General features: G+C 37.3%; 1 pseudogene; it reads left to right on the top strand.

Annotated features, from left to right (window-relative positions):
* The first annotated feature begins 11,533 nt into the window (after positions 1-11,533).
* On the top strand, positions 11,534-12,230 carry LOC143686267 (small ribosomal subunit protein eS4, X isoform-like; annotated as a pseudogene).
* The last annotated feature ends 3,502 nt before the right edge of the window (positions 12,231-15,732 follow it).

Here is a 15,732-nt window from a genome sequence, read left to right as displayed (position 1 = left end):
AGGAGCTTCGTAATCACAAAATTATTCCTGATAAAATGGCACTCATCTCGAATTCCCAGTTTCTTGCAAATTTTAGTGCCGTAGCAACATAAAAATGGTTTAGAGCTTTTTAACACTTTAGGAAAACCAGATGCAGCCCAGAAATGTTGCGGGGGAAATCATCTCGAAATGCCTTTCACTTTCTCCTCTTCTTCATCATCTTCTTCTCCTATTTAAGGGAATGACCCTCATACTGATTTATCTATCTTTTTAAAAAATAATTCCTAAACTATTTTCTGGTACAGAAGAAATATCCTAAGATATGTAAGTGCTAAATTCTTCTGGTTTTTATAGACATTGTCATTGAAAAACCAAACAAAGCGAAAATATAGATGCCACTGAAACCCATCATTACGTTTGTGATCTAGATAATAAAGTAAGCAGACCCGAGCAATTCACTAACACTAACGCTATTCTTTACATAAACAGTAAATGTTTAGATTTTCCTGTTCACTGACTAACAGCACACATATCATAAACACTAAGCTGTTATAGTACGTTTCGTGTGTTGATTCACTTTAACAGTTGTTAGTGTGAAGACAGGAAAAGAAAAGTGGGTGTAATGAGACCATGTGCAGTATGCTGTGAAAACAGAGGCCCTTATTTGGCATAATGGGTTGCACCATAAGGGCCATAAAATTGTGCATGTGTTAGTATCATTTTAATTATTACGGGTGCCACATGTTAAGCAGAATAGCGGAACTACTAAAACAGCTTCAAAATCCTTACTGCTGATCGCTGCATTTAATTACAAATAGGAACATTTGGAGATAGGTCACCATAAAACCCTTCTGTTGTCAAATGAGCTCAAATCTGATTTTTGTAATTATGTTTTTATACCACAGATCCTGTTGAATAACTATAGGGAATAAAATTTTAATAAGTGCTGATTAAATGTAGGTACATCTTGCTTCCTAAGAATATTTATGCATGCTCATCCCACTTAAGTCAAGGCACCATCACTATTTTCCTGTGGATAGTGTTATGATCACTCAACCTTAATGCAAATAAGCTGAATAAATTTATGTGCCATGAAATATTGTTTTTTTTTCATTGAAGCATAGAAGCTCTGGATTTTAATTATTCACTCTGCTCATGAGATCTGTGTACTATACTGTAATTCTCTAGAAGCAAAGTATTTCTATTACTTCACTACATGTCAGTCTCAGTGGGATCTTCTAATGAACTTTGCTGAGGTGGGGTTTTCTTCAAGAAGATGACAACTAATTTGACCTTTTGTTTCCTACTAGAATAAATACAGAGACGGTAAGTTTGCTTTTTAACTTTTCTTTTTTCTAAAATTTACTTTTTATTTATTTATTTTCTTGGGCTATAAAAACAATGAACACATTGGGTTTACCAAAAGAAATGGTGCTGTTAGATATATCCATATAAGCCATTTCGCTATCTTGTGAAAAATGTCTGTGAAGCTTTCCTTGATGGTTAAGCCTCTTAGCTGATTTGAACATGAAATTATCACTGTCTTTCCAAAAAAAGTAATGGGAAATGCAAGAAGAACTGAAAAAAGAATTACTAATGGGTAATGACACGTGAACATTATGAATTATTAGAAAGAAATAAGCTACACAAAGAATTAGTATTATTTTGAAATTGATATGTGGTAATGTGGGTAAGTGATATCACAGCTATTAAAATAGCAACATTTATAAATCATCCATATGTATAGATACATTTGTTGGTCTTTATAAATCCAGAGTGCACAAAATACTTACTCTATCAAATAATGAAGTTTGAGCCTTTCAATAAATGATGTTCTTTAAAAATATTCACATCTTTTTGTATACTCCAGAAGTTTATGTGGTTTGGAGAAGTTGCTCGTTGACTTTTGAGAGTGGAACCTGGCTTTCCAGCAGAAGATAGTTCTTAAGATCGTGCAAGAGTTCCATTTGCAAAACTCCTCAGAATATCTGTTGTTAAGCACTTAATCCACACTTTAAAAAGCTATTAAAAAAAAAAAGAAGCTGTTTCAATCTTTATGTAGCTCTGCAATGCAATCATTCAAAGAACAGTACATGTGCTTCAGCCACGTCTCCATATCCAGTGTTTCAGGTAAGCGATAAGACAGCACTCTGTAAAGACTTTGAGGATCCTGGCACCACGAGGAGACAAATGCCAACCCTGTCAGCAGTTGCATCTTGCCTCTGAATACATCATTCTGATCCAGTACCTAGAAATAGGCTTAGATGTGGCAAAGCACATATGGGGGAACAAATAATGCCTCCCCTTGAGTTAAAAGTCCAATGCGTATTAATGATCCTGAGGATTCTGAGTAGTCCCTTCTTGGGATTCACTACCTCCCCAATGTTGTCTACTTCTCATGTAGATCTGCAGTTTCACAGTTATTGTCATCTTTAAGGTGACGGGAGAACTCAGCCAATGTAAAACGCAGAGGTTACAAAGTTCTGCTTCTATCAATTAAAAGCATCATTTGACAGCACATTCTTTTCAGTTATGAAAGTAGATGTCTCCAAAACTCAGGTTGCCATTCTGCAACTATTTTGAACTCTGGTAGTGGTATGCTTTGAATTGTGGGAGATGCTAAAGTGTTGGTTGTAATTATGTCTTTGATGAGCTAAATGAGTTAATGAATGAATGAATAGTTGCGGAAAATCTGAGGAACATCGAAATTACTGATAAATGGATATGGAGAACAACCCAACCGATACAGGGAGCATTTACCAGGAGTGGTTTGATACGATGCTTGACACAGTCATTCCATTAATTTATATTCCCGTAACACAGAGTCAGATTTTGTAATCAGTTGGAACAAAAGGAAGGGCAGGTAGAGAAGAATGACAAGATTGTGGAGAGAGGAGGAGTTTCCCAATTTCCTAATTACTCTTGGTACCCAATTTTCTAAATATGTAATATTCAGCTTTTTGCAAAGATTGATAACATATTTCATTTTAAACCATTTTGAAAAGATCCAGAAATGGTAGCAATCAACATTTGTTAAAATTTTTTTCTTGCTGTGCTCTGTATAGATGTAAGGGTTTGGTACTGGGCAGTTCAGGTCTGGACTGGAGCTCAGGTCTGAACCTGAACTCAACAGGTGTCTGACAGGGCAGTAGGGTCTTTACAATACTGGTGTTAGAAAAGATTCCATTGCTTGCAGAAGAAGGTTTTTTAAAAACATACTTTTATTGAGAAATCTTCACACTCATACAGTCCAATGTATACAATCAAAGGCTCACAATATCATCACATAGTTGTGTTTTCATCACCACAATCAGTTTTAAAACATTTTCATTACTCCAAAAAAAGATATTAAAAAAAAGAAAAAAACTCATACATTCCATACCCCTTACCCTTCCCTCTCATTGACCACTAGTATTTAGTCTACTCAACTTTTTTTTTTACCCTTTATTCCCCCACTATTATTTATTTACTTATTTATTTTTCCTTATTTTTTAACTCATCTGTCCGTACCCTGGGTAAAAAGAGCATCAGACACAAAGTTTTCACAATCACACGGTTACATTGTAAAAACTATATAGTTAGACAATTGTTAAAAGAAGGGTTTTGATTAATCTCTTGGCCACTTCTAGGTCTAAATCCTTTACATTCTTTTGGACCTGGGCTATGGGTGATACTAGATATAAATGTGATTAACTCTTCAGATGCTTGCCTTCAGGGAGCTTCTGTCTAGCTGAAAACACAGGACAAAGACCCAAGAGCATATATTAATCCAAGATAGTGTCTGGTAAATCAATACGATGCAGCCATAGTTATAAATTATAAAATGCGGCCATGCTTACTTCTTAGTCTGATAGACAAGCTTTATCACAACTCTCAAATGTACATAGGGATTCAGAAACCAAAACCACTGGGCATAACCCAGCTAGTGTTCTGCCTGACCAACTTAGAGGCCTCAACAAAACTTTGCAATGGTAACCCCTCTTTATAGTTCCTTTGATTTGTCTCTGATAACTATTTTCTTCATTTCTTGGGAATCAACAGTTTGAAGTGTCAGGAGGAGAATCTGTTTAGTAGAATAACTTTATGAAATACTCTGTCTTCTGCCATTTCTAATAAGAAATCATGTTTGCATTTTGTTGTTTTAACATAGGAAGCAACTATTGGTGACCTTTGTCAAAGAGTTTATTAGCCAATTGATAGGCATGGCTTAGACACCTGCTGCTCTTGACTGGCTGGCTGTGTAGAGAGCAGCTATGCTACCTGAGAAGAAACAGGTCAGTGGCATCATTTGCATTCCTTCCTAGTGTTCAGAGTAATTTGAAAATCTTTCACAAGTGAAACAGCTCATATGCCAGGTTTTTGCAAGGATTTTAAACTCTGCAAATTATTTCATGCAATGTCCCAAAATCTTTACTGTCATAAAATATGTTTTCCTTTTATTTAGGGGAAAATTTGGTTTCCCTTATCTTACATGACTTTCTTAAACTTGCAACTGCAGTTGCATTGTCTTAAGAATGTGTCTACTCATGTTTTATACAGATTTAAAACATTTTTCCAAACTGAGCTTGAAAGAAAAAAGTCTGACATACCTTTTGAGCAATTCGAAAGAAAACTTGCTAGAAGCAAGTCAAGTAAGCTTCCTGTAGTGGTGCTAAGCAAGGTATTATTTTCATTTTTTGGCCACAAATGCCTGATATGTTATCTCTTAAACTTTCTGTACAAATTCTAAAGTAAGTTTAAAAAAAAGTAAAACCTGTTCTCATTAATAATGGGTATTAATAATTCTTTAAAAGTTTGAAAACAAACAAATATATTGTCAAGTATATTCATATTATCTGTGTATGTGTATATAATATACATTTGTATACCTTAATATATATTTATAATGTTTATATCCCCAATGTATTTATATATTTATATTATATATATATGTATATGTACACATTTTACATTTTTGCAAGTAACTAAAAAAATACACAGTTCTTTTAATTTCAATTCCAAAGTATGTCACATCAAAAACATATTGTAAAATTCAGAGACTAAAGATATATGTTCATGACAACCTTTACTAATCAGAAATAAAACTTTTCAAGAAGCTTCAGTTGATCAGTTTTCTCTCTACTGACTTTTTAGGAAGGAGGGAGATAACAAATGGAAACATACTGGAGAATTTTAAATAATTTCCAGATGTCCTGCATCTTCTAAATATGTATTTATGGGGGAGAAAAACTCTTCCATGAACTCCCCTTTGTCTCTTCTCTTTCCCTAACTTCAGTGATCAGTTCCCAGCCTGGGTTGACCCTATATCTCGTATATTCTTCTATTGTTCCACTTATTACTCTGAATTTCAGTTTAAACTGAGTTCCATGTGTTGAGCTAGTTGAACAGTAACTGAAAGAATAAAGCACTGAGAGTGGATTCGTTTCTACTTACTGAATCTCTAATCAACTAAAAGTTAATGAAATAAGTTTGGTGTATGTATTGCAGACCTCATTGAGAAATGTTCATGTCAAATAAGGGTGAGTCCCACTAACATGTCAGTTCTTTTACTGATGATGAGTGGGCTTCTTTAGACCCAGAACCATTTCAGATTCACCTATGTGTCTGCAGCATCCAACAAAGAAGTAGTTGGTTATTTTATTTACTCTTATAACAGATATTTATGGAATGCTTATATTTTGCTGGATTTTCAACAAGTGGGATTGATAAAATTATTCCTCGCTAATTCTCAAAGAGAAAACTCAGTTAATTGAGACAACATCCATGCTGGCCACTCAATATAATAACTGTGGTTTAAAGACGAACATGTGTTTTACCAGAAATACTTATTTTAAAGGAGATGTAAGTAAAGTGTCTTGAGGACAGGGACTGTAGCTGCTGAGTTTATACACCATTCTTTAATGATAAGGGCATCACTGTGAATTAACAATCTGGACATGTTTCAAAGACACAGAGCAGAAGTTTTAAATAGGATGCCACATGCGGCTATGCTTATATGTGCGATAGTTTTATTATTATTGTTATTATTAAAAGTGTCACTGAACTAGAAAGATGTTCAGGATCAGATTTAATTTTGCACCCTCCCCATCTCCCCAAACCTTCATATTGTTTGACAGTATGTTGCATGACTGTTGCCTGTAAGTGTGAAAAGTCAGGACGAGAGTTCACAGCAGGTTGATGGCCTGGAGATGAGAAGTCTGTCTGAGGACATTTCAAAGTTGCAAAGGTATTATTCTCACATGGAGTTATTTCTCAGTGGGTGTGAACAACAGCTACTCATCAAGCTGGTGTAGTGTGAAATAGAGTTTCCTGAAAAATGATGTGTAGACATATGCAGAAAGCCACATGCTTAGTACATGCACAGACTGTGTGCCTAACTCTCAAGTGTTGGAATATTTGCCATGAGAAGAGCTAGAAATGCAAAAGTTCCATTATAAGTAGCTTGGGGAGATGCACGGCTTGGCATCGCTGCCCATCCATTGGATACCAGGTATGCACATGATGAAGAACAAAAGTGAACAGTTGAGCTGCATTGGTGAAGGGAGGTTTGATGAAATAGGGGGCATCTGATTTTATACAAGCCATCAGAAGTCTTCTCCCTAAAATGCTTGAAGATCTACCACTGCTATGGAAACAGTTTTGTTCATCTGGCAGTGCAACGTGTACAATTGTGTGCCACAACCAGGTTTGTTAATCTCCACTGTGGAATGAAGGGACTCATGAGCAGAGGTATACCTGCTTCCACTCAAGTGTGTGTTTGCTGGGGAAGCATCTGCCCATTTGTAGCTCCCTGGGCCCAGTATTATTGTTCACGTGTTAAATTGTCTTTGACCTTTTTCTCCAGACAGCCTGGTTGCTGCCTAAAGACCATTTATGTCAATATTTTACTCAGCTGCATGCTTCTTCTCTTGACTTTCTTACAAGTGCCCAGTGGTGGGGAGAGCAATTAGGGGAATGAATAGTATGATTATGAATAAGACATAAATAAGGCAGATAAGCCTGGAGTCAATGGTGGGCAGGGGGGAGGCACAGATGGAGAAAAACATCCAAGTATTTTTGCATCTATTTATTTTACTCCACATGTTTACAAAAAAGATTTGAGGTGACTTACCCAAAAATATATGATTAACATAAGGCCCATGAAAATATAAACAGAAAATAAAAATTTTGTAAAGGAGATAGACTCAAATATGCTAACTCTGAGGGTTACTGAGAATAAGAATTAGTCATTTCACTACACAGATACACAGATGGAGGTTTGCTTCTGTGGTTTGGTTGGCAGGTGTGCTGACGCTGTGGTGTTAATCTTCAGGTTCATTGTGTGGGAGGCCCTAATGAATTCTTTCCCCCAGTTAGAAAAGACCCAGATAAAGAGATGCAACTTGCTATGAATCCTAAAAGTGGGCAGGTTGGGGGTCAGATATCACTTCTCATTTCAGAGCTGTTGCTTGCTGTTTTGCGAGGTTTGGTTGTCATGTAACAAGAGGTGGCTGACCAAAAAAACTTACAGCAGGGTAAATTATTTCTCATTTCCATTGCCTTTAGTTTTCTTTCTTTCTTTTTTTTTTTTTTAAAACAAGAACTTTCAAATTGCAGAAGTAACACATGCTCATTGCATAATCCCAAATAAATTAATCCCAGCATTCATTACCGTAATCTCAGAACCAGCCCTGTTATTTTTGTGGGGGGTGGTGTGGGATCTTTCACGCTTTGCTCTAGTTATACACAGGCACACACACACCCTCACTCATACACATCAATCAAAAGCCTAGGAGTCCTCCCTGACTCTTCACTTTCTCTCACAGTTTATATCCTACAGTTCAAAAAACCCTGCTTTCTTGGCCTTCGAAATGTTAACAGTACTTTTCATCTCATCATCATTCCTGTGGAGAATCATTGCTTCCTTGCACAGCCCTGCTATAGTCTCTTCTCAATGCAACACCAGAGGGTTTCTTTAAAAACGTTAGTTAAATCATGCATTCCTATATTCCAGTCTCTCCAGTGATTATCTAATTCTTACTGAGATAAAGACCAAATCCTGTATTCTTATGGCCTACAAGGCACTACATTATTTGCCCTATCTTCCCCAACCCTTCCTGTATTACGTTGCTTTTTTTTTTTGACATGGGCAGGCTCTGGGAATCAAACCCGGGTCTCAAGCATGGAAGGCAAGAACTCTGCCACTGAGTCACTATGGCCCACCCTACCTTGCATTTTAATTATTGGTTACTTAGTATTCCAGTTAATAGTTGTGCCTGACCTTATTTAAACAACTGTCTATTGATTGCTTCGAGTACTATGAAGGCTGAAGTAAACATAGGGGTACATATATGATTGGACAGTTATGCAACTTTGCCCTTATCGTAAGTATGTTGCCAAAGCCCCCCACCAGCAATGTTATATCAGTTTACGCTGTCACCAACCCCACTCCTCTAAAAAGCTAATTCTGGTAACAGTTCAGCCTTCATGACGGCTGGAGTGGACTAAGCAAGCCCTGGAATTTTGCATCAATATTCCTATTTTGCTGGTGGTTAAGATTTTGAACTAATGTTGGCACCGAATTCAGTGCCAGTCTTCTTGCTTTGCCTTGTCAAATTGGACAGGGAGACGGCTGTCTTGCAAAAGTGGAATTGTCACTAATTGGCCACAGAGGAAAGATTCAAAATCTTGCCAAAAGTCTCCTGCCTTTTAAGGGAATAAAATCCTCTATAGAACTTTCTCTCTCATTATAAAGAAACAAACCCAATATGAAAAGCACTTTGCAAACTATTGCATATTATCTAAAGGCAAGGCACTGTCTGGTTTTCTTGTTGAGGTGTGGTGTTTATCACCACTGTGTGACTGGCTCTGTTGGGGATGGCTGAATGCACAGCTTAAGGAGGCTTGTCTGTTACTAACTTGTTGTGTCCTGTTAAGACATGTCAAGGAAGAAGAAATAGTAAATAACTTTTGACTTCATTTTGGTTTTTTCATTTAGATTAAAACAAGTATTTCAGGTGCAGTCTAAATACAAACCAATGCACTATAAAATGTTTGTCACTTGTAATATTTTGAACTCAAGTTAGTTTTCTTTATTATGACAGAGTGAATTTAAAGAGCATTAAGCACTGCTTCTTCCTGAGAATGACAACTCCTATTTCTGTAGAGACCGAATGGACACTGTAGAAAATATAATACCTAAGAAGTAGTGGAGTTCAGTAATTCATTTCTGTTCCAAAATAGCATATATCCTAAAGTGTTTTATTAGAAATCTTAAATAGCACTTACAGAAATCAAGCTAGATGATAACTCTTCCGAATATTTCAGAGAACCGGATTTTAACAAATCTATTTCTATTTAAATTTAAAAGAATGCAAATATGTTTACAAGTCTAGAAATATGTATGCTGGAGTTTAAAATGTGATTGAATAAATTTTCAGGAGTTAAACCACTTATTTTTAGAATTTAAAGTAGGTTTTAATTTTAGATTTTCCTAAAATGAAACAAAAAAGACAAATGCTGCCTTCTATAAGATGTCAGAGTTTGGGGGAATAAGCTTTGAATTCTTCACTGAGGTAAATAATTTCTATTAATACTTAAATTCCTTTGCTTTTGTTTTATTTTAACACAATTTTTATGGCACTCTAACTTTGATCTTGGGTATCTCTTGGCCACACCTGACAACTCATCAGACTCATCATAGTCCATTCTTTTAAACTTTCCAAAGTTCAAAATTGAAACAGGAAGGGAAACAAAATATAAGTGAAACATATGGGATGAATAACCCATGACATTTGTTTTAGATTAATTCATATTCCTAGTTCAACATTTGTGATTTATAGAACATGCAAATTTGCTAAAGATCCCCTCCCTCTCCCCATTGCATCATTGTGAGGTTCTGGCATGCAATCACAAATAACCTGAATTTAAAAAGTTAGTTTAAAGAATTAGTTTTGAATTTTAGATTTGAATAAAGGAAACTCTGTTATTTTATGAACTATTAGAGGTTGGTAGAAACTTCCTGTAAAGCAAGCCCATAACCCTGGTTAAACTCAACTATCTGCTCTAAGCCTGGTGCAGGGGAGCTGAGTGGATTAAAAACTTACATATTCAGGATAGCTCACCTCGATTTTATGACTACAGATATCACCTAGGCACTCAGAGTTGTCAGACAATCCACTCTCCAGCAGCAGCAACAACAATAAAACAATGACCTACAGAGCTTGTCAAAGGCAATGTTCAAGTCTTCTGTCTTAACTGGTTCAACAGCAGACATTGGCTCCCTCTTAAAACATATTCTTATCCAGGCCACCATGACCAATCACATTTGCCTGCTATTTTTCTCCCCTGTATAACTCCTCTCCCACTTTATTCACATCCTTCGCTGCTGCTTTCTCCTTAACTAGCATATTGGCATGCTCTAGTACTTTTTCCTCGGTTCTTTTATTTTCACTTCATTCATTCTTTTTCAAGGCAAATTAATTTAACCCCTTGCTTTACATACAATTAGCACACTGATGCTTCTTAAATTTGTGCTTTCCCACATTTTCCTTTCCCCTAAGTTCTAGTCCCATATATTTCACTGCATACTTCACATCTCCATTTGGATGGCCAATGACACCTCAATGTCAGCAAGTCAAACCAGAACTATCAATTTCCACCTGCACCATCAAATCTGTTCCTCTTGCGCAAGCTTCCCCCATTTCAGTTTATGTAATTACTCAGAACCAAAATTTAGCAATCATTCTTGACTAATTTATTTTCTTGACTCTCCATAGCTAATGTAATGGTGGATCACTCTGACTCAACCTCCCAAATATATATACCCTAATCCAACACTTTCATAGTTTCACTGCTACAAAGTCCCCAAGTTACTGCATCACTCACCTGTACTGTACTTCCTGAATGGCTTTTCAGCCTCTGCCCTTGCCCCCCTACAAAACCCCTCCTCCAAACAGCAACCAGATGGATCTTTCTAAAGTATAAAGCAAATTGTATCAACTGTTTAAGCTTCTCCAATAAAACTCAGACTCCTCCAAGACTCCACATAATCTGGTATGTCCCCATATCTCTGAGTTCATCTATTTGATCCCTCCTTCTTGTTCAGCCTCCCTCAGTCATGGGTGACTTTTTCATATTCGTTGAGTAGACCAAGATCATTCTTGCTTTAATGCTTTTGCTCTTTGTTCAAATATATATCTACAAAGGGCGGCATCACTTTCCCAGTTCTGTTCTCAACCGAAATGTCTCTTCCTCAGAGAGGCCTTTGCAGTCCACCTCGGCTAACGTGGCCCTCCCTATTCCTCTCTGTGGTATCACCTTATTTTATTTTTGTCATGGCGCTTCCCAGTGGTATCTGAAATTAGCTTTTTTGTTTTATATGTTTATTGGTTGTCTTCCTCCGACCCCAGTAGGATGTAAGGTGAGTAGGGCAGAACTCATGTCTTGTTCACAATTGCATTATCAAAGCCTAAAACAGGACCAAGAACAGTGCATCCAAAATATAACTATGGCTACCTCTTTCCGTGCCTAGCACAGTCATGGTTTGTCATCCCAAGAAGCATTTGAAGCATGGATGCTGGACAAACGGACTGGTGTACTTTCCACCTGCTAGTCCTGAGAAACTGAGAGAATGTCTCCCACTTAACATTTTCTTAAGGAATAGACAAGTATGGCCTGACAGGAGATTAAGTCAAGAAAATCTACATGTAGTGGTTCATAAAAGTTGATGCAACCTATCCTGTTGGTGTGATGGATGGCATTAGCATCCATAAAATGAGAATTTCCATCTGATCTATGAAAACAAGGGTTGCTTTGCTGTTCATCATATTGCACCTGAGGAGGCCAAATACAAGTTGTACAACATGAAGAAAATCTTTGTAGGCACACAAGGAACCCCTCATCTGGTGACCCCTGATGCTTGCACCATCCGCTAATCTGATCCTCTTGTCAAGGTGAAAGGTGAATGACACCATTCAAATTGATTTGGAGATAGGCAAAATTACCATTTGATACTAGAAGCCTGTGTACGGTGACTGGAGGTGCTTACCTGGTAAGAATCGGTGTGATAACCAAAGGAGAGACATCTGGCTCTTTTGCTGTGGATCACGTGAAAGATGCCAATGGCACCAGTTTTGCCACCTGGACTACTAGCATTTGCACTATTGGCAAAGGCAACAACGCATGAATTTCTCTTCCCTGAGGAAGTAGGTATCCACCTCACAGTTGTTGAAGAGAGAGATAAGAGATGGGCAGACAACAGCAATGGGTGAAATGATCATTAGGTGACATGAATTAAAGATGAGAAAACATGATTAACTGCCTCCCGGATTCTTCTTAAAAAGAAAAAATACATATATATATATGTATACATATATGTACATATATATGTATACATATATATATATATAGAGAGAGAGAGAGAGAGAGAGAGATATCTCTTGTCTCTGGTCTCTCTTCAACAATTGTGAGGTGGATACCTTCTCCTCAGGGAAGATATATATCGACATCAAACTGAGAGCATGAGAAGTAAAACAACTTGCCCAAGGTCATAGCAAGTTTCTAATAGAGCCACTATGTTACCCATAAATAAGTTAGTGAATTTTAACATATTTCTAACAGAATAGACACATATGCAAAGTGCCGTGCAAACCCAGGATGCAGAGGCATTATTGAGTTGAATAGGGGAGGAAATGTGTTTTTATGAAGGGCTTAGGAGTGGAGGGTGTTTCAGCTGTAATGAGGTTGGGCAGGGTGTTCCAGGCAGACGATCCACTCTGAGCAGAAGCCGAGAATTCTGAAGTATCCTAGGAGAATGGCAAATACTCTCATAGTTTTTTGCCTAAGGGACTGACATGATCAGCACTCTATTCTAGACAGGTGAGTTTTGTGCCTGAGTAAGAGCTTTTCAAGATGCCAGAGAAGAGAAAATATTATAAACATCATTCTTATTAGTAAAGGCAGGAAGTTTTAGGGTCTTCATGGAAAGCATCAGCGACCTTGTTGGTGTGGAACAAGAAACACTTGTGCTGCCTGGTTAGCTGCAGGTTGAGCAATGACTCTGTTATTCTCAAGGGGGCACACTTCCAGGTGCTTTGAGTATCCCCGCCATTTTGGAATCACCCTGACTGGGAATAAAGAACTACCTCATCTTTAACAGAGCACTGTATTTCATAGGCATTGCTGCCTAAGAGTAGAGATGAGGTAAGTCTTGTTGGATTGACACCCTGGACAATTTGGTCTTTTTCAACCTCAAGCATGTCCAGATGGAACCCATTCCTGACCTGTCTTGTGTCAGCAACCATATAGCAAGTGCCTTCTAGGCCAACATAGAAATACATATGTCTACCTTTCTGCATAACTTAGTGCTCATCTGCCTTTCCAGAGAAACTGGAAAGGAAGCCACAGAGAGAGCTCCTCAGGAAGGTTGAAAGGTTTGTCTCAGCATTCTGATAAAAGACAAGAGACTTTTCCTTCAAGTCAGGAGGCGAATCATTGTTTTTTTATAATTTGGAAGGGGGCTGGGCTGGAAATCTCCACCAGTTCTTTCTTTCCAAGAACCTATCATCACTTAACCTCCCTTAATGAGAGTCTAAGTTTCCTAAATTTTAACTTCTGTAAATTCTAATCACAATGCAAATGATTATATCATATGCATGCATGTCTTGGTATAGCATTATCATATTTATTTTTATTTAAGATAATTTGTCATATGCTTTTTGGTATCTTAATTGTCAAATGTTTTTAAAAAATCTTCTGTGAAAATCCTACACAAAATATCCTTCTGTCCTACAACATATTTAGTTTACTCAAGAACTTGGGGTCTGTGTAGTAGTCAAGAAAGACTTAACTATCCTGGAAATTTATACTTTGATTTTGAATTTATTTTGGCACAAAAGGAGAATGTGAGATTTGAAATTTGGCTTCCACACTTGATTTATATTTATTTGTGAACTATGGTTCCATTGGTTGAAATGCTTTGAAAACTGATGCTAATTAGATTTAAGTCCCTGTGAAAACTCATTCTCAGATGCCATAATGTTCTAGAGCGTGATTTTTCCTCATTTTATTTTCTATTTTTATTTCTAAAACAATTATAATGTTAATCTATTTTCAACATTCCAAATATGCTATCATCTTTAATTCAACAATCCTTTATGGTACAAGCAAGAAGCAAGTTTAATTAATCCTTAATTAATATTTCAGAGAAATGGAGCACAGATTGATAAGGGATATTGCCAAGAAAAGCATAATATATACTTATCTATCAAGCAGATATTACTGGTGATTGTTCCCATAAATAATGTTCTCTCTCACTGTTAGTTGTGAGAAAGACTAGGTAGCTGTATTGTTTTTATATACCTCTGCTAGTAGGATTTTTGATGGATAGATATTTAAGCTAAAAGTTCAAGTTCCCAAACAGGTAGAGCAGTCAGTTATAGAGAGAGTGGTAGAGTCTATAGCTTTGGAAGCTACACTGAAAATAATAGCCTGTTCAAAGAACAACAATTAGTTTTACATTTTTTTTTGTGAAATATATATGCAGGAAAGTGATAAATTTCAAAGTACAGTTTAATAACTTGTGATAAAGCAAATTTTAAAATATGGTATAGAAAACAGTTCCACAATTTCAGATATTTCCGTCTAGCTGTTCTAATACACTAGAGACTAACAAGAAATATCATTTTAATGATATTTGTTAGCTCATGTCTTCACTGTTATTACTCTTCCCTCTGATCCTTTTCCCAATATTCGGGGATATTTGGGCAATGACCATTTTAACTTCATGTTGCAAAGGGGTGTCGGCATTATGGAATAAGGGGTTGCACTTAGTTGATATCCTTGGTGAGACTTGTGTCTCTGGATTTCAGGACTTTTCTAGCATAAGAACAATCTGGAGTTTTTAAGTTTTGGAAAAATAAACTTAGTGAGTGAAACTTTTATAGAGCTTCAGAGCTTTCCACCCAGCCCTGGGTATTCTTTAGAGTTTTCAGGAATACTGTTGGTTAGGACTTGGCATACCATGGCAATTTGCATTATCTAGATGAAGCTTACAAAAGTCAATAATTATCTCGACTCCATTTGAGACCTCTTAGCCACTAATACCTTATTTTGTTGCATTTCTTTTCCCCCTTTTGATCAGGAAGGCGTTGTTGATCCTATGACGCCAGGCTTGTCCCTGGAAGTCATGTCACATGTGTTAGTTAGATTCAGTTGTCAACTTGGCCAGGTGAGCATACCTAGTTCTGTTGCTGCGGACACAAGCCAGTGGTACGTGAACCTCATCTGTTGCCATTTACATCTGCAGTTGGCTAGGAGGCGTGTCTGCTGCAATGAGTCACGTTTGACTTAATTGGCTGGTGCCTAAATGAGAGAACGCAATGTAGCACAGCCTAGCAGCTCAGCATTCCTCATCTCAGCACTCGCTCAGCCCAAGCCTTTGGAGATGCAGAAAGAAGTCACCTGGGGAAAGTTGTTGGAACCCAGGGGCCTGGAGAGAAGACGAGCAGAGACCATCCTGTGCCTTCCACATAAGAAAGAACCTCAGTGGAAAGTTAGCTGCCCTTCCTCTGAAGAACCAACAAAATAAATCCCCTGTTATTAAAAGCCAATCCATCTCTGGTGTGTTGCATTCCGGCAGCTAGCAAACTGGAACATCCCACATAAGAGCTGGGGTGGGTAATGAGTTTACTTGCAGAGTTGACCTAGAGAGAGAGAGGCCACATCTGAGCAACCAAAGAGGTTCTCTGGAAATGACTCTTCAGCATAACTATA

This window comes from Tamandua tetradactyla, chromosome 6 (genome assembly GCF_023851605.1).
Source record: "Tamandua tetradactyla isolate mTamTet1 chromosome 6, mTamTet1.pri, whole genome shotgun sequence".
NCBI classification, from domain to species: domain Eukaryota; kingdom Metazoa; phylum Chordata; class Mammalia; order Pilosa; family Myrmecophagidae; genus Tamandua; species Tamandua tetradactyla.
This window is presented reverse-complemented; position numbering and strand designations above follow the sequence as displayed.